The following is a 20,574-nucleotide window of genomic DNA, read 5'->3' as shown; positions in this document are numbered from 1 at the left end:
GGCCAGGAGAAACATCTACCCTAAGGATGTGCGTGAGCGCCTAGGGCCTTTTGTATATTTCTGTGACAGCACGTGTGTTTCCTTTTTTATTCCCCTACTACCGTGAAGTGCACGAATTTGACTAAGCATCTTGCTCTTTCTCCAGAGCAGTGTGCAGATGGGGTGCCCAAGGTGCGTTAGGGCCCACTGTAGACTGTGTACTCGTTAGTATATCTTGCGTTCAGGGAGCAAGGGCTGTTTTTTCTCTTGGGTTCAACTTGTGCTCGGAAGGCTTCAGTGGGATCGCATTTAATTCACCGGGATAGCCCCCTGGGTCCAGTTGCGAGCCGGTCTGCTCGGCTGTATTTCGGGCATCAAGCTGCGGTGTTGGAAGGCTGGTGTGTGTCAGTGAGGTGCTGGCGCCCAAGAACTGCAGAGGCTGAGCTTCCTCTCAGGTCGCGGGGAGGCGGGAGGGTGGGTGGGGGTCGGTGGGTAGCGACTCCAATGCCCTCGGGCCCTAGATCTGAGCATGCCCGAGCGATCCCAGAGCCGAGGTGGTGCCCAGCTCCTTTAGTTATCAGAGGCCCTGGGCAGGTGAAGGTGACGCAGTCTGTGGTTTGCACAGAAGTAGAGGCAGGTGGTCTTTGGAGGGAACCGTACTCACATGTGCAGGAAGAGGAGAAAGAGGCAGCCAGAGCTGACAGCGGGGGCTCCCATTCGGGTCCTCTGCCGGCCCGACACACCGTATTTTCTGATTTCGGGATGGAATGGCGCCTTCAGGTTGCAGCGGCCTGGGATTTTAGCAGACGTCAGGTGGGGGTCCCAAGGCCTCGTGCCAGAAGCCCCGTGGGGGCTCAGGGTTCGCACCGCTCAGGAACCGCCCGCGCATGCGCAGCTCATTCTCCCCGCGGTCCTTCTCAAGCGCATCCTTTGGGCGGGAGCTGCTGAGCGTGCGCCTCTGTGCGCATGTGCGTGTGTATAGATGCTGGAAAAAATCCAACGGAGCTAAGAAACCAAGTCAGAAGGAACCAAAAATCTATGAAAGGGTAGACCCCAAAGAGTGAGTTCTTCCTTACAAACACAAAACAACTTAATGCTAAGAGAAAAAGTAGACAATGAAAAGGAAGCAGATTCATTCATTACCTAGTTCTCCGTCAAGAAGAAAACAGAGCAAGTCCTAAAACGAGTGAAATAAGACATTTCTCCAGGTAACTTACAGCCATCACAAGGACAAAGAGCGTCCTCATAAAAAAGAAAAATCCATCCAACAAAAATGCCACCTAGTCATGAGACTCAATCCCTATTTCCACAAAACCATAAAAGCTCTAATGCCTGTTATAGAAATAGGAAATTCCTGTTCTAAGGCTGGAGATCCTCAGACTAGAGACTAATGATAGCAAACTAATTAGGTTTTTACATGTGACCCTAACCTATAAATACAAATGAACAATCAAAATCACTACCAAATGAGATGGACACAATGTATAAGAAAGAAAAAAGAGGACTTGAACTCATATATAGAAATAATGGCCAAAGATCAGAATTAATACAGGAAAAAGTAAAAAATTTTAGATCACATTTTTAAATATTCTCAGAAAGTTTTGAGAATGCTGCCTCTGTATGTAAAAAGTAAAAGAAAATAAATTATAAGCAACAATAAAGAAGAAAAACTGAGACTTTCAAACTATATTTGCTAAAATAGATATGAATAACAGAATATTAGTGTACTTAGTTATAAAGATTTAAAATATAAAAGGCAAACTATTGGAAATTCGAGAAGGTAGTTTCCATTTCAGGGAATATGAAGCAACAGGTATCTTAAAAAACTTGTCACTACAAAACATTTACATTGAGAGTAAATCTTTTTAATACTTTGTTGATCTTTCAGGAAATTAAAGAAAAAAGAAAAAGCTGTAGCTGAACAAGAAACAATAAATTCTAGGAAAATATGAAAGATAGAAGTACCTGGGATGAGTTTCCAACACTGGACTAGGCCTTGGTTCCCAAGTGAACCAAGGTGACCACTTTCCTGGCTTAAAGTCACTAGTACCCTCTAGTGACTGGTCTCCAGAAGAAGCAATAGTAAATATGTTCAAGGAGAAGGCATCATGAAGTTTGGCCCTTAAGATTTCCACCAATTCAGATCAAATATAAATGAGCCTCTAGTCAAAGGAATGTAAACACTGAAGGAAACAGGTTTCTATAAATGAACTCAGAGTCACTAATAAACACAAATTTAAATACCCAAGAACTTCATGTATTAAAATGATCAGATATACAATATAAAAGAACTTGTATAAGATAGGTCTTTTTTTTTTTTAATGAAAATACCAAAATGAGCAAGTAAGAGACAATCCAGAGTGACTAGATTTTAAATTAAACAAATAGAATTTTGGAAATGTAAAATAAAATTGTTGAAATTAATATATCAATGGATAAAGTAGTATATTAGACACTGATAAACACAATGACAACACAGAGAATAAGGAGAAGAGTAAACTTTAAAATGGAATCAGGAGACCCAGAGGATAAAATGAGAAGGTCTAATATGGAACAAGTCAAAATTTCAGGAAAGAATAAAGAAAATAGAAGACAGGAACTATTTGAAGAGACAATGACAGAATTTTCTAGAACCAATCAAAGATAATGAACTGGGTGGCCCAAGTGGCTCAGCGGTTTAGTCCTGCCTTCAGCCCAGGGCCTGATCCTGGAGACCTGGGATTGAGTCCCACATCTGGCTCCCTGCATGGAGCCTGCTTCTCCCTCTCTCTGTGTGTCTCTCATTAATAAATAAATAAAATCTTTAAAAAAATAAAAAATAAAAAGATAATGAACCCACAAATACAAGAAACACAATGTATTCTGAATAGGATCAAAAGAAATTCATACCTTGAATGTTATAATGCATCTGCAGTTATACCAAACACAAAGGAAAAAAAAACCTGATTGATAGGTAGATAAATCCTACTAAAATAGTCTGTATTAAAAAATATAATAAATATTACAATAATAATGATGATGTATAATTTTCAAAATTAAACAAAGACCTAGTACTGAAATGTTCTAGCATGTTATTCAGAAGATCAAGAGTACTAAGTTGTACAGGAAGGGTGTTAACATATGAATGTCAGATTTTTGCTTAAATATACATGGTAACAATATCAAGGATAAATATTAAAAGACTAGGAATAAAGAATATAACTCCAAAGCACTAGAAAAAAATGAAATAAGAGAAAAGAACTACAGCAAACTGAAAAAAGTAATGAAAAGAAAAAAACAATAAGCAAATATATAAAGGGGAATGAATGGAAAAGAAATATTTTTAAAAATGAATAATGATATAAAGGATTTGAATAACTGTTTAAGTTTGATTTAATAAATCTGCATAGCAATATATCACTTTATACCATATAAACAGTGAATATGCATTCTTTTCAGGTAAAAATGGAACATTTACATATACTCAGATATCAATCAGGGCCCAATCAAGAGACACAACCACACTACCATACTAGTCCTCAAAAGAAATATCAACAGAATTTTAAAATAAAACCTAAGACCACATTTCCTAATCATGATTCACTAACATTATAAATTAAAAACAAAATGCTACCTTACTACTAATGTGGGAAGGAAAATCCAAGCATTAGTATATGCAATTTTTATTTCTGCTATAACGAATTATCACAACTCAGTAGCTTAAAACAACATAAATCTATTGTCTTACAGTTGTATTGATCAGAAGTCTAACATGGACCTCAACAAGTTAAAATCAAGATAATGATGTGCAACTTTCTTATCTAGAAGCTCTAAAGAACCATGTTTTCTGTCTATTCCAGTTGTTTAGAGAACTCACATCTTTGTGATTATAGTTCTAAGGCCCTGGTTTTCTTGCTGGCTGCTGAAAGTCTGCCCCAGCTTCTAGAAGCTCCCACATCCCCTAGCTTATGGCCTCCTACTTCCACCTTTAAAGTCAGCAACAGTGATTGAAGTCCTCATGTATTTCTCTCGTTCCCTCTTCTGCATTCTTCCTCTACTCTCATGATTTTGTGTGATTATATGGGGTCCACCCAGTTAGAATAATAAAGATAATCTTCCCATCTCAAGGTTCATAACCTTAATCACATTTGCAAAGTATGATTTGCCCGGTTGTCAGAACCAGGATGGGATTTTTGGGGACCATTATTCTTTCTACGATCATATTGACATATATATATATATAGAGAGAGAGAGAGAGAGAGATCTACTGATGGTGAGGATGAAGGAAAACAGCATGATCGTGGATGTAGATTAATTAAGCCTTTTAGAGCCCACTTGGATGATAACTACCTAATTTAAATATAAGTTTTGGAGGATCCCCGGGGTGGCTCAGCGGTTTAGCGCCTGCCTTTGGCCCAGGGCGCTATCCTGAAGTCTCGGGATCGAGTCCCACGTCGGGCTCCCGGCATGGAGCCTGCCTCTCCCTCTGCCTGTGTCTCTGCCTCTCTCTCTATGTCTATCATAAATAAATAAAATCTTTAAAAATAAATAAATAAAAAGTTTTAGCCCCTGATTCCAATTCTAGGATGCTCTCTTGAAGAATACTTGCACATATGCACAGAGACGCAGGATGCTTTTGTTGTCCTCTGCAAGAGCAAAAATGTAAAAAATCTACATTTCTACCTATATGGTAATGGTTATATAAATTGTAATACAACCATAAAACATAATGCAATGGAGCTTTTAGGAAACTGAATCAGAACTTATTGAATGTACTGACTTGGGAGAAAAGTAGAAATATTTTATGAATCAAAAAACAAGTTGCTTAATATGTGAGATGAAAAACACCTAAAATAAGATCTGTGTCTTTGAAATGTAAAAGTATCCACCTAAATTACTTCTATTAAAAAGGAAATCAAAAAATGAATTTAGAGACTATTAAGAAATTACTGGCAAAATCTATGTGATGAGCAAAGAAGCACTTAGCAAGAAAAATCGTAGACTTAAATGCATCTATTAGCTGTCAAGAAAGAATTGAAAATAAATGAACTAAGCATTTAATACAGGAAGCCAAATTACAATAACAAAATCAACTTATAATAAGCAATTAATATTTATAAAGATAATAGAATAATTGATGAGTTAAAAATAGAAAAAAAAGTGGAAAGAAAAATGAGTTCTTTAGAAACCAAAACTTTAGAAGATCTTTTTTAAAAAAGATACCAATAAATAAAATTAGGAAAAAGTAAAGGAACTTTGGGAGATACTTTTTAAAGTAAAGCCAATAACAGAGATTGATTTCAATAGGTTAGTATTAAGGGAAATCAGATGAAATGGACACTTACAGAAAATTTCCCAGAAAGGCTTAAGCTACCAAATTTGAGTTTTAAAAGAAATAAAAAACTTAATAATGAAAAAATGTATTGAAACCATAATCAATACCTACCTTTCCCCACAAGATCCAGTTTTACTGGTCAATTATACCAAATTTAGAAAGAATAGATAAGATCTAGGTTATTTAAATTTATTCAGAACATAGAAATAGATGAAAACCTTATCCAACACTGTATCAAAATCATTACTGTTTACAAAGAAACTATAAATACCTCTTACTCATGAATAGAAACTTTTATGACCAACAAATATTGGCAAATCAGGCCTAGGATTCTAACATGTTAGGGTTTATCACAAGAAAGAGAAGTTCTACATTAAAATATCTATTAATATAATTCAAATAATTAACAGATTGTCTTTAAAAAATTACAATCTTGATAAATGCTAAAACATTTTATATAATTTCCCCACCTGGTGGTTCTAGTCTGAGGCACCATCTGTGCCCACAGAGTTCAGGATGAATTCCACAATGTCACACAACATGGGTTAAGGAATGCACTTTTTGGGAGAAAGGGGTAAATTATTCCAGTAGTTAGCAAGAGAAGAGATGGCATAGATACCCCTAATCCTGCCAATATGTCACAGGGAGGCCAACCAAGCCAGGACACTGCTGGCCCAGAGGACTTGTAGGCTGTTCCAGCAGAGGCACCTTAACCCCCACCCCACCTCCCATCTCCCGGTCTTCATCTCTTCCTTATAATTCAAGCATGAGAGTCAAACTTGTGGGTGGAGAGAATACTCAGGCTACTTAGCATTGGATTCTCTGGATTTGGAGTGAAAGCAGTTTACAGGAATTACCTAGGAAGGTGGGTCTTTATAGAAGACTTTGGGGCAGCAGGATGCTACAGCTCCTCTTGTGCAGGTAGGGTGGCAAGGGGGTAGAAGCTGCATTTCAGTGAATTTTCTCCTACTGAAGTAGAGCGTCCTTGTCCCAACTAGCCTGATGTCCAAGCAAGTCAGCCTGAACAATATCAGCTGTGGACGTCAGTGGACAATTCTTCCTGTTGCCTCCCAAAAATTTAATTCCTATGTATGTCTTTTCAAATCTTCATAAGCATGGAATAGAAATAAATCTGTTACTTCATTGGGAGAATCTACCAAGAACCTGAAGCAAGCCTCACATTAATAATAAAAAATCAGAGGCATTCCTTATTTAAAACAGGAAAAAGACAAGAAGTTCCTTGCTTTTAACATTTCTGGATATACTTCTTAATATAGTAGGAGCAAAAAAAAAGATGTATTTTTAAAAGACAAGGTTCATGGGGATCCCTAGGTGGCTCAGTGGTTTGGTGCCTGCCTTCAGCCCAGGGCGTGATCCTGAAGTCCCAGGATCGAGTCTCACGTTGGGCTCCCTGCATGGAGCCTGCTTCTCCCTCTGCCTGTGTCTCTGCCTCTCTCTCCCTCTCTCTGTGTATCTCATGAATAAATAAATAAAATCTTTTAAAAAAAGACATGGTTCAATATTTGAAGATATGATTGACTACCTAGAAAATAGAGGTTTCTGAAATAGTGATAATTTTATTTTTTAAAAAAATTATTTTTTGACCTAGCTTATGGTCATATGGTGTAATCTTTATAAAAGTCATCAAGGGATACCTGGGTGGCTCAGTCATTTAGGCGTCTGACTCTTCATTTCAGCTCAGTTCATGATCTCAGGGTTAAGGGATCTGGCCCACCATAAGGTCCTGTGCTTAGAGAGGAGTCTACTGGAGATTCTCTCTTCCTCTCCTTCTGCCCCTCCCCCATCCCCCATATGCACACATTCTCCCTCTCTCTCAAAATAAATAAATAAATCTTTTTAAAAAATAGAAGTCATCAAACTTTTTACTTACTATTTGTGCATTTTTTGTATAAATCCTATTCTTCAATTTGCTTCAAAGAGAAACAATTAAAAATTAAGAAATAATCACATATATATGGATATTTAAGATAAGATAAAATTAACATTTCAAATCAGTGGTAGCAAATTGACTGCTCAGTAAATATTGTTGAGATAGATAGCTATCTACTAAGGTAAAATTTCATTTAGATCACTTACAGTTAGATAAAATTATAAATGGATGAATGATCCGAACATTAAAAATCTATAAAACTATTAGAAGAAACTAGAGGGAAATATTTTTATAATTTTTAACTGGAAAAGTTCTTTTCTTTCAAGACACAAAAATCTAAGAGCCACAAAGAAAAAAATAATAGATTTAGCTACCAGATACCGGAAGCAAAGTAAAAAGATAAGTGACAAGTTGGAAATATTCATAACATGTAAGAGGAAAAGGAGCAATTTCAGAATTTTTTAAATAGCTCACAAAAAACAAAAAAGAAAAAGACCATTCAACTTTTTTAAAGAGCAATGATATGAACTGGCAATTTACAGAAAAACCAATACAAATGACTGATACATATAGGTAAATATGCTTAGCCTCTTACTTTGAATGAAAAAATTAGAAAGAGTAATGTAATATCATGTTTTGCATATCAGATTGACCCAAATGAAAAATTTGACAATATCCAGTTAAGATATAGGGAAACCAAAAAAAAAAAAAAAGATATAGGGAAATAGGTGTTATTAAGAAACATACCAATTTGTACAACAATTTGCAAGCAATTTGGCAATCTGTCAGATTTAAAAGAGGCATACTTTTTGAGACAACTTTCACACTTAATACTATTCTATAGAAATATTTATACAAACGAACAAAAGAACAAAATATTTATTGCATCCACTGCAATAATAAAATATTGGAAACATCCATCCCAGTGGTAATAGTTAAGTTATAGATGAGTTATTAAAAGAATAAGGGAGCCAGGGACGCCTGGCTGGCTGGGTGGCTCAGTGGTTGAACGTCTGCCTTTGCCTCTGGAATTCTGGGATCAAGCCCCACATCGGGCTCCTGCATGGAAGCCTGCTTCTCCTCCCTCTGCCTGTGTCTCTGCCTTTCTCTGTGTTTCTCATGAATAAATAAATAAAATCTTTAAAAAAAAACAAAGTGAAAAACAAAACTCTATATGTGTTGCTAGGAATTTTGAGCAGAGTCCATCAAAATTCTCCATTTAGAATACATTACAAATTAAGAAATAGGACAGTAAACAGATGTAGATAGAGAAAAAAATATATCATTTTTATACTATGACTATCACAAGATATCAGATGGATATCTACTCTAAAAGAGTATTTAGTCAAGGGGGAAGGAAAATGATAAACAGGTATAAAATAAACAAGATACTTTCAGATGCTGCTGAGTGCTTTGAGGAAAATAAAATATAGTAATAGAGAAGTTAAAGGGTGGGATTGGGATGGGAGAAACTCCTTTAGATTGGGTGGTAGGAGATCTCTTTGCAGAGTTGAAAATGTAAGGGAATACCCTTGCAAGATTTGGGAGATAAATGCAAAGGACTTAAGGCACAGCAGAGCTTGGTGGGCTGAAGGAACAAAACCAAAACAGTATACCTAAAGCAAAGTGAATAAAGGGGAGAAAATCAAAGGATGACATTTTTTTAAAAGTAGGTGGGAAGTACTCTATAAGACATTTAGGCTTAGATATTTGGATTTTATTCTAAGTACAATGGCAAGATTTTAAACTCAGGCTTGAGATGATCAGATTTAAAGATTCAAAAGGACCATTTGGCTGCTGGGTGCAAATCCTAAGGAGGCAAGAAAGAAAGCCAAAGGACCAGGGTCAGAAAAGCCCCTTTTACTAGCTTCTATAAGTGTGGCTTCCATATCATTCTAAAACTAACAAAGTGAGTAAAGGCTACTCACTCAGACCTTGCTGTAACAAGGGAGTCAGCCATCATCACTTTCATTCTGGCAGAGACTCAAAGGCAGACAGAAGGTTGGGAAAGCTTTATTTATAGGGAATGGGGGGAGGCCTCAGGTATGCTTTGATTGGAAGCTGTTAGCATGGGGAAGCTACAGGCAGGCTAATGAGAAGCAAGTCATCCTGTGTGATTGGTGCACGTTTGGCAGTCCTACGTTGAAATCAGAAATTGGAGAAGCTCTCTGCCGTCCGTAAAATCCTGGCTATTTGGGGCTCAGAGTTACAGAAGTTATTGCTTATCTTCCTGGATTGTTTCCAGAGATAGCAATCTGGCTTCCTGCAAGACAACTTGGAGCAGCCTGGCTTCCTGGGCTGTTTATTGTAGTTAAGGGGGTTAGTTCCCTGGGCAGGTGCTTTAGGTTTTGGGTCAGAGTTCTTTTTTTTTTACGTGGTCTGACCATTGTCTGTTTGTATATTCAGTCTCTTAGGTGGTAATGGTTAAAGAGAGGAATGAATGGATTCATGACATTATCTGGCCAGGGACCTGACAAAATTTGTTAATAGATTGAAAGTAGGAAGGTTAGGGAAAAAGAAGAATGTGAAATGACTCCTAGTCTGGAGCCCTAACAATCAGATGTGATAGATAGTGTTTCCTAGAGTCAAAAAGTTGAAATGTTAGCTTGGGCCATAAAGCTGAGCACTTGTATTTGGAGCAAGGGTCAGCAAGTTTTTCTGTAAAAGGCCAGAGTGTAAATTTTCAACTGTACAGGCCATATTATAACTCTATTATAACTCCTCAACTCTGTTGTTGCAGCATGAAACAGCTATAGACAAAATATAAATGAATGAGAATGGCTGTGTTCCAACAAAACTTTATCTACAAGCAACATAATTTGAATTTCATGTAATGCTCTTTTGATATTATTCATCCATTTAAAATGTAAATTCCCCCCCAAAAAAAAAAAAATAAAAATAAAATGTGAAAACCGCTCTTAGTTCATATGCCTTACAAAAATAGATAGTGGTTAGGATTTGGCCTGAGGACCATGGTTTACTGACTCCTGATCTAGAGTCAAGGGTTGTTAGGTGCTTTTGTCAAACATTGTGTTAAGACTTCAGACTATATTATAATTCTCACATAATAGCTATGAAGTCATAGCTATCATTATACCCATTTTAATTATTAGATAACTGAGTTTTAGAGAAGATAAGAAACTTTTACAAGGTGTCTTGCCTAATACATGCCAATAACATTTGTTACTGAAGTAACGTGGATTCGATGTCAACATCTCTCTTTACTAGACAGGTAACTCCCTTGGTCTTTCTCAACTTTAGCTGCCAAAAGATTAAGAATGCTAATAATACATCTCTAACTTGCGTGGGCTGTTGTAGGACTCAAATAAAATAATCATTGCTTAAATTACACCCCATCAAAGAAGTTTTTTCCCTGACCATCCTAAGATAGCACCCACCCCTGTGCTATGATGCTTTTTCTTCATAACACTTTCCACACTCTGATACATTATTGATTTATTTATTTGATTAGTCTGTCTTTCTACGAGAGAATACTACAGGAAGCCCCATGAGAAAACTACTGCTTGAAAAAGTCCCTGTTATATCCCCACTGCCACAGTGTCAGGCAGAAGTAGATAGTTAATAAATAATTATTGAAAAAAATGAATATATAGGGCAGCCCGGGTGGCTCAGCAGTTTAGTGCCGCCTTCAGCCCAGGGTGTGATCCTGGAGACCTGGGATCGAGTCCCACGTCAGGATACCTGCATGGAGCTGGCTTCTCCCTCTGCCTGTGTCTCTGCCTCTCTCTCTCTCTCTCTTTCTCTGTCATGAATAAATAAGTAAAATCTTTAAAAAAAAAGAAAAAAAGAAAAGAAAAAATGAATATATACATAAAAGGTATCACTTCCATGCAATATTTTTTTCTCTTTTCATTTTATTGAAAACTTTTAGTAGAAAATTTATCTCACTGCACACATTCTTTTAAAAGGAAGTAGACACAGAACTAAAGCAGCTATGAAAAACATTATAAGGGTTCCTGAGTGGCTTAGTAAGTGAAGCCTGAAGCCCTTCAGCTTGGGTCATGATCTTGGGGTCCTGAGATTGAGCCCTGAGTCAGGCTCCCTGCTCAGTGGGGAGCCTGCTTCTCCCTGTTCCTCTGCCCCTCTCTCAGCTTGTTCACTGTCTCTCTTTCTGCCTCTCAAATAAATAAATAAAATCTTTAAAAAAGAAAAAAAAAGAAAAGAACATTATAAGCACTTAGAACCCTTCTGCTCCCAAAAAAGAACCTCTCTACCATCCCTTTTACTTTTAAGAAGAAACTTGTTGACTTTGCTTTGAAGAGTGAAAAGAAATTTTGAGTTCTACAGAATTGTGTTAGATGAATTCATAATAACACGGACATCCAGGAAATAAACAAGAAATTCCATAGTATTGAACAAAAACTATTGGTCGAGTTGGAAGATATCTCTAAAGGTCAATTACTCCACCTTTTGACAACTTGTCAATTAGTTTTAGCTACCCTTTTGTTTTGATCCTAATCCCTTCAAGTCATGCCACTTTAATATAATTCTTAGATATATCTGGTTTTTTGTGGTTTTAAAATTTCTGTTCAGGGATCCCTGGGTGGCGCAGCGGTTTAGCGCCTGCCTTTGGCCCAGGGCCCGATCCTGGAGACCAGGGATCGAATCCCACGTCGGGCTCCCGGTGCATGGAGCCTGCTTCTCCCTCTGCCTGTGTCTCTGCCTCTCTCTCTCTCTCTCTCTCTCTCTCTGTGACTATCATAAATAAAAAAAATAAAAAAAATATTAAAATTTCTATTCAACTAGCACTAGCTCTTCGGTGTTTCCTATGAAATTTCATATACTTGTGTATATGAGTGATTTTCCAGATATTCTCAGAACTCTTTTCACTCTGACTTCCTATTTGCTGATTTATATTTTATTAATGTATGGTTTCATTATTTTGTTAGCTATTCTTTCATGCCTTAGAATTTTAAATTAACAGGGGATCCCTGGGTGGCTCAGCAGTTTACCACCTGCCTTTGGCCCAGGGTGTGATCCTCAAGTCCCGGGATCCAGTCCCGCGTCAGGCTCCCGGCATGGAGCCTGCTTCTCCCTCCTCCTGTGTCTCTGCCTCTCTCTTTCTCTCTCTCTCTCTCTCTCTGTCTATCATAAATAAATAAATAAATAAATAAATAAATAAATAAATAAATAAATAAATCTTTAAAAAAGAGAGAGAGAGAATTTTAAATTACAGGAGCACCTAGGTGGCTCAATGTTTGAGCATCTGCCTTTGGCTCAGGTCACAATCCCAGGGTCCTGGGATTGAGTCCCACATCAGGCTCCTCACAGGGAGCCTGCTTCTCCCTCTGCCTATGTCTCTGCCTCTCTCTGTGTGTCTCTCATGAATAAATAAATAAAATCTTTTTTAAAAAAGAATTCTAAATTACATTTAATTATTATACCCATTAATATTTTTTAAAGCTGGGCAGCCCCGGTGGCGCAGCGGTTTAGCACCGCCTGCAGCCCAGGGCGTGATCCTGGGGACCAGGAATCGAGTCCCACATCAGGTTCTCTGTATGGTTCCTGCTTCTCCTTCTACCTGTGTCTCTGCCTCTCTCTCTCTTTCTCTATGAATAAATAAATAAAATCTTTAAAAATATTTTTTTAAAGCTTTACATTTTAGCAATGAAGATAGTCTTATTCATATTTTCTTGAGATAAAGATTATTTTTTTTTTGAGTATGCTTTCTCTTAGTTTAGGTACTTTTTCCTTTCAATCACATAATAATTTCTCTTTTAATGGGCCTGGAAGAATTTATTATTTGAAGGTATATAAATATCCAATATAAATATATAAATGTATACTTAGATATCTAAGAACAGAACTTGATCTGTACATAGAATTCTATCTAAAAGAAAACTAACAGCAAATTTATCACTGTCCTGTTGGAAATTATTGAATGGGTAGTGCTCTATTTTGAAACATTACTTAAGAAGCTGCATTCTGTGAAAATAACCAAGAACTGCATTCTGTGAAAATATTAACCAAATTAGAACATTACTTAAAAACATAATACAGTTCAAAATGCATGAAAAGCTATAACAGACATAATAACTTCAAGAGAATCCCCTCTAATTATGGAAATAAAGAGTAACAGAAGTGGAAATATAGTTCAGATTAATAATTTTTATTTTCCTCATATGCATTCCTCGAATATGTAAATAATCTCAAGCCCTCTTGTGTGTTTCTATGTGCACTCATGCTAGTTTTAAAATCACAGCTACAGGGGCAAATGGGTGGCTCAGTCAATTGAGCCTTCAACTCTTGATTTTGGCCCAGGTCATGATCTCAGGGTTGTGAGATTGAGCATCAGGTTCCATGTTGGGTGTGGAGCCTGTCTAAGATTCTTTCTCTCCCTCTCCCCAACACCACCTTTCTTATAAAAGCAAAAATAAAAATAAATTTAAAAATAGACAGCTACAAAATGAAGAGATTCCAATAGCTTCACAATGAAAGAAATTTAGCAAATGTATTCACCTTAGCCCTATTTAGAGAGTTATATTGGGGAAGAATAATAATTATTGACTTCAGCAAAGTCTTATACCTGTTATCAAAATGGAACAACAGGGGTGCCTGAGTGACTCAGTCAGTTGAGTGTCTGACTTTGGCTCAAGTCATGATCTTAGGGTCCTGGGATCAAGCCTCATGTTGGGCTCTAAGCTCAGTGGGAAATCTGTTTGTCCCTCTGCCTCCCCCCCACTCGTGCTCACTCTCACTCTCAAATAAATAAGTAAAATTTTTTAAATTATTTATTTATTCATGAGAGACACACACAGAGAGAAAGAGAGAGACAGGCGGAGGGAGAACCAGGCTCCATGCAGGGAGCCTGACATGGGACTCAATCCCGGGTCTCCAGGACCAGGCCCTGGGCCAAAGGCGGCGCTAAACCACTGAGCCATGCACGTTGCCCAATAAAATCTTTTTTAAAATGGGACAATAAAGGCAAATAATGGATGCTTGCCCAAAATTCAAGTTTTGTTATTTTAAACATTTTATCATTTGCTGATAGGCTCAAACATGAAAAAGACATGAATTTCAATAGCATGCTACAGGACATAGGCAGATTAACATTTGTTTCCTGACTGTTTTGTGATGCTTCCAGGGCAAAGTGGAAATATGTAGCTTCATTATATTTGCCTCTAGGTTGACCTCATTCAGTGAATTGGGACTACCATTGTCCAATATCTACCTTTAAAAAAATAAACAGAAAATTAGAGAATCCTGATTGTTTCAGGAACAGCTTACATATGTCAGTACTTATATTTTGTCTTCTGAGCTCAGATTTTTAATTTTCAATTCTTGCTTATGTAATTTTGTGGCTGCTTTTTCAATCCAATTAAAGTTATTTTTTCATTCATATATTCATTCATTCATTTATTGAAAGTGTACTACATGCTAGGTTCTAAAAATATATAGACGAATTTAACTGTTCCTGCCCACAAGAGTAGTACAGTGAGAGTTACAATTGTTTTTGTGTTTGTGTGTTACAATAGCAATACAGTGTGGTAAATGCCATAGTAGCAGTAGAGAACAAAAGATGTTTTAGCTGCCTTGGCAGAATTGGAGAATTGTTCACAGAGAAGGTCACAATTTTGGAAATTGCAGGGAAGGAAAGAAATCCAGACAGGAGAAATAGTACAGTCAGAGGCACAGAAATGTGTAGGCAGCAAAAAGAAGTCCAGTGGGTTTCATGGTTGGGGATGGCAGAAAATGTGACTGGTAACAAAGAGATTAAATGACCACTCATCAAGAAATGTCAATAAGAGATTCAAAACAGGAAGGAAGGTTGAATTCTAAGATTGCTGCCTACTCTGTAATATCAGTCTATATTTATAATGTTCTTGCCTCTTTGAGCTATTTATAAGGTGAGTAATCAACTTCTGATTTACTTGTTAGCAATTCATAAGTTCACATAGAGTCTGCTGACACTTTAAGTGTCCCTATACTCACAATAATCTAAAAATCTAACACTAGCAATTGATTAATCATTCTGATAACCTTTTTTTTTTAAAGATTTTATTTATTTATTCATGAGAGGCAGAGGGAGAAGCAGGCTCCCTGCAGGGAGCCTGATAAGGGACTTGATCTGGGACTGGGATCACACCCTGAGCCAAAAGCAGATGCTCAAGCACTGAGCCACCCAGGTGTCCCCATTCTGATAACCTTTTAAAGCTATTTTGTTTATAAGATGTTCTTGGAAGGACCATGCAACCTGACCAACATTTGCCTTACCAAAGTGTCTCATGGATAAATGGATTAAAAGGTTCTACAATGACCATAACTGAATACATAAAAATGATTGATCTATTGTTAGAGTCAAATAAGTAACTCAAGGTAATATTAATAGCAGATTTCTCTAGAAAAAAAAAAAGTGTAATCCTGATTACAAGAAGTCCAGGTATTTTATGTGGACATTTTCAATTTTAAATTATTTTACACACAAAACCAAGTGTCCATGTGAAACCTAAATGTTCATAAACACATTGCTTGATGGTATCACAGAACTCAACATCTCTAACTTTAAGAGTTAGTGTTTGTAATATTCACCAACTATTTTTTGAAAATGATTTCAGCATATTCCACTCAGTTCATACAAAAATTAAATTTATGATATTATGCATTTTTTTGGCAAATTGAATAGCTTAGTATTTGATCCCAATATCTTGGAAGAGAAACTCTTTGTAAGTAATAGTGGTCCTGCCAGAGTTTTCCTCATCTAACCATATCTCTAAGATCTGCCAAGTTCTAAGTGTAGTAGAATAAACACAGACCACTTTCATGGAGAGAATGTGCCAGTTTTTAATCATCCCTTTAATCACCTCCAACATCTGCCAGCTTTTCCCTTTCTGAAAAGTGCTGCCACTTTTAGCATGACCCCCAAGAGGCAGGTGCAATATACAAAAAGCATGGTGTGGTGCTTTCCAATTGAGTCCCTCTTGGCTTTCAATTGAATGATGTCCCAGCCTGGTTTGGCTGAGATCAGATGGGTAACTCCCCTCCTCCACCACTCAATATGACAACACCACAGGGGGACTAAGTCCTGAGGCTTTTCCAGCAGTCCCTGAAATAAAATAGCATAAATGAAAGAAAACGTCTGAAGAGGAGATTCAGAATTCAAAAGGATAAAAATAGTGGGAAGTAGGTGGACACTAATATATACACGAGAAAAAAAAAAAAAAGCAACCCACATTGCTGGAACTTTATAAGATTCATCAACAAATCAGATGCCTACATTTCAAAGAGCAATTCTGATTGCAAATTAACTGGGTAGGATGAAGTATTGGAGACAGTTTACAAATCAGATAGATTCAAAGAGTGCTCCTACTGGGGCTTGGCTTAGAATAAATCCTGCCTGAGTACCCTGAAATTCTGAGTTTAAATAATCAATTGCTATTGATTTTTCACTTTTGTTCTGCCAACATTTGGTTATTCCCTGGGTCACGTAGCCTTGCCATTTCAGCCAAAGTCAATAAAGAATTTATTCATTCATTAGAATCTGTAGATGTAGAATATAATGCTGAAAAATTACATTTAAGATTTTCTAAGTAAAAATCCAACATTTTATGTGGGACTTTAATGTTCATGACAAATCTGTATTAAAGGATGCCAGCAAGATTAACTTACGTCTTGTGAGGGACTAGTTTTGATGACTTAAATTGCATTACTAGAGGAGAAAAGTAACTTTAAAAGAATCTAACAATAATTTCTTACACTTTGTAGCAGTACTGTGAATATTAATTTGCTCAATACATGAAATACTCATACTATTTTCTTTATGTTTCTTGGGAGCACCAGATACAAATAGAGTATTATGGCCAGATCTCTATTGGCCAATTTCATTTCAATGATAAGTTGTTGGTAAATGCATAGAAGTAAAGGTTTATGCAATATCAAAGTATAATAGTTCCCAGTTTGTCTAATCATTACAACTAGTGCTTGTAAAAAACATCTCAATTAACTTGAAAAAGTTTATTCAGTTCTCACTTATTACATAGACTCTAAGTATTCTCTTTGATTTTTATGCAAAAAACACCAAAATGCCTTGCAGTGCTTTTCAGTAAGCAGAAAGGTCTAACTCTATCCATCCCTCCCAACAATAATATCAAACTGTTTATAAGTATATAAAAATGATAAATGTTGCTCAGAATATTTTGATAAATTAATAAGTGTCTATTTCATCCTCATTTAGCAATTATTTTCTAAGATATTGTATCATTTCCTTTTAGAACCATTTGTTTATTTTTACCTGGGAATCTCTTTGAGGGTAACCACTGGTGAACAGTATTAATCACATTTTTAGGGATCCCTGGGTGGCTCAGCGGTTTGGCGCCTGCCTTTGGCCCAGGGCGCGATCCTGGAGCCCCGGGATTGGGACCCCGGCGTGGAGCCTGCTTCTCCCTCTGCCACACTCTGCCTCTCTCTCTCTCTGTCTGTCTATCATGAATAAATAAATAAAAATAAATCTTTAAAAAAAATCACATTTTTACTTCTTTCCATGATACAGTATGCGAAGCTCTTAAATTTATAATTATGGAAACTTCCTGGATCTTCTATTGCTTTTCTAATATTGTGTAGCCTTTATGTAGTGCTTTTACATTTATAGACATTTTCTCATAAGTTTTCCATTCTGTCCTCACGTGAAGTATTTCCTCTGTTTAACTTCTAAGGAAACAGGCACATAAAAGATTAAGTGAAACCAAGATGTAAAAATATTACTTATAGAATTCAGATTAGAATGCATCACTTTGTCCACTACCTCATAGTCTCCATTTGTCCTGCTCAAAGTAAACTTTAAGGATAATTACTTCTACAAACTCATTCTTTTCAAACAATGTTCCATAAATTCAATGATGTTTTAGATATACAGTCTCAATCTGGAACAATGAGAGTATGTGCCACTATCTTTTAAAAATTAACTTGTAAGTATTAATTTATAAAATAAATGCTAGATCATATGAACAAGATTTCCTTCCCCCAAGTAAGTTAATATATTAATGTAAATTTTTATATTCTAAAAATAACTCTCTCTCTTACATTTCCATAATAAGTTTTTAAAAGAATTGTAAGTGTAGAGGAAAGGTTCGGCCTTGAAAAAAATAAAGCAAATATTTGCCTTCAGTTTCTTATTTGCAACCATTGGAAACTCACAGGGAGATTTCCCAAATCCCTATCCCATCATCCAAAGTACATATTTTCAACAATTCTTTAGATTCTTATGGATTTTTGTTCTTTTTCATATCAAGTAATTCATTCCTATATTAAGACTGACATTTTGAATCATAAGATATTTTTACCAAATAAAAATTAAATGATTGACTATCTCAACATTTTCATTTTACAAATATAAAATGTAGATTTCAAAGATAGATTCAACAGTGGGTTTTGTGACTCTAAATGATATTTTCTTTCTGCTTTTTCAAAACAGGAAAAAAAAATTAAGTGAGGGTTTGTATGGCATACAAGTGAACACAATTAAGGAAACCCTCATTGTTGTCTTCTGAATAGACTTGTCACATTACTATTCACAGCTTTGTCTAGTGACAGTGGAATATCAAAAAGATACTGAATAATATAGCAAAAATCTATTGTGCCACTGAGATCTAATCTTTGTCTGAATGTAATTGCCTTATTAAAAGATTTGCAAGCTTACTCTTTCTGTGATTCTAAAATAAGCCAAGAAATACCATGCTGTAAAACTGCAACTGTAGTCTCTATGATATGACAACAGTATGTAAGTCAAACTGAAAATTAAAACCCCATTCCATGGTTCCCCAGCAATGGCATGGATGCTTCTAGTCCTGCAATTATCCCTGGTGGTATGAATGGCATTTGGAAGACTTTCTTCCCATGAACTTAGCTAAGAGTGCCTGAGGAACTGCTTATGTAAATACGAATATCTCATTTAGATTGTAATTTATGTTCCGGGCAGTGTCTGCTTCTTAGTACCTGTTCATTATAGCTAATAGATTCAGGATAAGCTCCTTTGTCTTTTTTCCCCGACCCCCTCCCTGAAACACCTTGCTCTAAGCCTTCCTAGGGGGAGAACAGTTTCACTGTTCAGTGGAAATAGATAAATAATTGCACATTCTAATGCCAATACCCTTACAAGTTGTCAGCTTTAGTAAATAATGTAAGTGGACGAATCTTCATTTTTTTTTTTTTGCCCTTCAGCCCATTCCTTTTTTATATATTGTATTGTTGTACTTTCATGATTTTGTAAAAGGCATAGCTTCTCACTCCCCTCACTCCTTTCACTCAGATATAATAATAAGGCATAATTCAAGCTCCATGGTAATAACAGCATTAATTCACTTCGATTATGGCCTCAAGTGCTTATTCTTAATAGAGAAATGAACAACCACCAATTTCATTCTTCTATAACATAACTATCTCATTTAGGAAAACAGTAGCTGCTTTAACACAACCTTTTCAGTAGGAGTGGATTGGGGCAGTGAAAGGGGACAAGGACTGTTGATAGATTCATGTGTATTTTAACAATGTGTAAGTCAGAAGGATTTGTTATGCATCCAGCTTTAATGAGGTTTTGGTATATCCATTATGTATAAAATATGACATATGGAAATTATACAGAATTTTTCTTCAACATTCCCTTTGCATGTCAATAGAATGGGAGAGTCTATTCACATAGTTGTGAACTTACAACCAGTTGTTTGCCAACATGAAAGTATAAAGTTCAGTCTGTTCAGAAACTGACTCATCACTGTGACCGTGAAACATCAATTTAATGCTAAAAATTACATCATCTTTAAAACACAAATATTTGACGTAACTATATAAAATGGAATTTGGTGGCAGCCAGGTGGCTCAGCATTTGAAGCACTGCCTTCAGCCCAGGGCCTGATCCTGGAGACCTGGGATCGAATCCCACGTTGGGCTCCTTGCATGGAGCCTGCTTCTCCCTCTGCCTGTGTCTCTGCCTCTCTCTCTGTCTCTCATGAATAAGAAAGAAAGGAAAGGAAAGGAAAGGAAAGGAAAGGAAAGGAAAGGAAAGGAAAGGAAAGGAAAGGAAAGGAAAGGAAAGGAAAGGAAAGGAAAGGAAGGAAGAAAGAAAGAAGAAAGAAAGAAAGAAAGAAAGAAAGAAAGAAAGAAAGAAAGAAAGAAAGAAAAGAAGAAAGGAAGGAAGGAAGGAAGGAAGGAAGGAAGGAAGGAAGGAAGGAAGGAAGGAAGGAAGAAGAATTTGTTCAGTGACAGTATTAACAAAATTCTAAGAATGGAAGCTTATTTATAATAGTAAGCTTCTCCTTTCAAAAGCAAAATTTTAGTTAGCTATCATGGAAATGTGGACTACATAACTATTATTAGAACACTTTTGGGGTGCCTGGGTGGCTCAGTTGTTTAAGTATCTGCCTTTGGCTTAGGTCATGAT

Source organism: Canis lupus, chromosome 11 (genome assembly GCF_003254725.2).
Source record: "Canis lupus dingo isolate Sandy chromosome 11, ASM325472v2, whole genome shotgun sequence".
In the NCBI taxonomy this organism is placed as follows: domain Eukaryota; kingdom Metazoa; phylum Chordata; class Mammalia; order Carnivora; family Canidae; genus Canis; species Canis lupus.
This window is presented reverse-complemented; position numbering follows the sequence as displayed.